Consider the following 2,500-nt stretch of genomic DNA (forward strand, 5'->3'; position numbering starts at 1 on the left):
GATGAATACAGGGAGCAAGTCAAGGAGATTCAGAAGGGAGTGGGAGAGGAGGAAAGCAGGATTTAGGGAAGGCCTCTTGGAGATGTGCCTTCAATAATGCTTTAAAGGACGGAAGAGTAATTGTCAAATACGAAGAGGGAGGGCATTCCAGATCAGAGGCAGGATGTAGGCGGCAAGATAGGTGAGATCGAGGTTCGGTGAGAAAGTCAACATTAGAGGAGCAAAGTGTGAAAGCTGGGTTGTAGTAGGAGAGTAGCGAGGTGAGGTAAGAGAGCTAAGTGATTGATTGAGGGTTTTGAAGCTGATGGTAAGGAGTTTCTGTTATAGGGTAACTCACTGCACTTTAAATGTGTCTGTAATGAGCTGCTCAACCCATCCTCTATATCCTGGCACCTAGCAGACCCAAAAACTGAACATCCCACATGCCCTAAGATCAAATAAAATCACCTGGAAAAATTCAGACAGAACATCATTTCCTAAAATTGGAATAAATCCTGAAACACTATTCTACAGTTGTGATCCACTGCTCCCTGTGGAGAATTCATAGCAATCTTAATTATTTGAGGTTCCCTAAAGCAATTTCTTTACCTTTGTTACCTATACATGCAATTTAGGATTAATCTTGACTTTATCTAAATATTAGTGCATCAGAATAATGCTTCCTCCCTGGAGTTAGTCTAGGATTTGCCAAAAGAGAGTATTCTTTAAAAGCATTTTAGTTCTCTGAAAGGAAAGCAAAGTAACAATCAATAACCCAGTACTATTATTTCAAAATGTAATTCTTTTGAGGTTTTCTTTTCAGGCTTAACATTTGAAAACCCTCAGTAAAACAGGGATTTTTTTTTAAAAAAAGTAATATATAATCAAGGCTTGTACTTTGCCTTGGGAATATTCATCTACTGCCCAGAATTCTCATCTCACCATCCAACATTTAAAGACAGAACAGAAGCTGAGGAGAAAAGAAGTGATTTTAACATACCATTAAAAAAATATATCCTTTTTGTGATGTCAAGGTCCACTCACCATGGCTTGTGAACTGCTTGCTACAAGAGCTTTCACAGCATGCAGTCTTCAAGGTGGAAACATTAGTCTGCTAATCTTCTTAAATTGTGAGCCCCCCTAGGGACAGGGACCACGTCGAATTCCCACATGTGTATGCTCTCCCAGAACTTTGAACAGTGCTCTGCACAAAGGAAACCACTTAATAAATACTATTACTACTACTGAGTAGTCAGGAAAAAAAACCCCGCAAGTTGTCTCTTTTGCAACTTTATACCTCCCTCCTTTGCAGTCCTCATTTCTACCAATTGCTTTTCTTTGACAGGTCAGAACTTTTCTAGAAGTATGTCTCCTGGACCATTTTGTCACAACCCGTCTTCGTGTTTATTAAGCCAATCCACTTGACTAGAAATTCCCACAAAGTTCACGCTGAATAAAAAAAAAAATTCTGTTTTATTGGCAGGCAGCAGACTTCTTTTATTGGACTTCAGACACCAAACTGGATTTACGGAAGAGCTCTTTTCGTACACAAGTGTAAATGAATGCAAATATACAAGCTAGGTTACAGGGAGTATCTAGTCCAACAAAAAAAAAAAAATCCTTTTATTTCAACAGGTCCAATTTCTTATTTAACAGTGCAGTCATGGGATCCAGCATCCCTCATCTTGCCCAGGAATATCATCTCCACGGTTTAAAAGGGAAAAGAGAAAGGAACTGCCATCGCTCTTGACAAGGATCTTCTAGCTCATCAAGGAGAAAAGAAAACCAAATACTTTCTAGCCTCCTAGGAATTTGGGAAATGTAAATGAAGAGACATACAATGAAGAATTGGAATACAAAGCCACAAATAGAATACCCAAGGAATCAGCAAATTGGCATTTAAGCAGATACGCAAAAAAATTAGACAGTCCATTCCACTTCCAATCAATCTGAAAAAATAAAGTTTTTCCTCTCCTACAAGTATTCCCAGTGCTTTCAGAAATTTGTCATTACTACAGAGAAATCCATTTATTATCTCAATTGCACTATGCCTCTGCCTCTGCTTTGGAATATCGTAACCACTGGTTGGAAAGACAACATATCTGACTAGGACTGACCTGGGAAGGGATGTGTAGTGTCTAACATCCAAGGGAGATGTCAGAATTGAGAACGAAAATGAATAACTTGAGTAAAGTTAACTTGGGTCTTATGTTAATCAGTGGCATTTACTGAGCACTTACTGGGTGCAGAGTACTGTACTACGTGCTTAGAAAAGTACAACAGTTGGCAGATATGATCCCTGCCATCCCAATGTCATTGACATTTCTACTACTCCCTGTCCCTTCTGCATTGCCTGAGGACTTGGATCTCTCTCAATTGTATCTGAGCACTTACTGTGTGCAAAGCACTGTACTAAGCACTTTAAAGCAGTTGATAGGCACCCCACCCTCAGCCCTACAGCACTTATGTACATCTCTGTATTTTATTTATTTCTATTAATACCGGTATCACCCTCCATTCT

Source organism: Tachyglossus aculeatus, chromosome 6 (assembly GCF_015852505.1).
Source record: "Tachyglossus aculeatus isolate mTacAcu1 chromosome 6, mTacAcu1.pri, whole genome shotgun sequence".
Taxonomy (NCBI): Eukaryota; Metazoa; Chordata; class Mammalia; order Monotremata; family Tachyglossidae; genus Tachyglossus; species Tachyglossus aculeatus.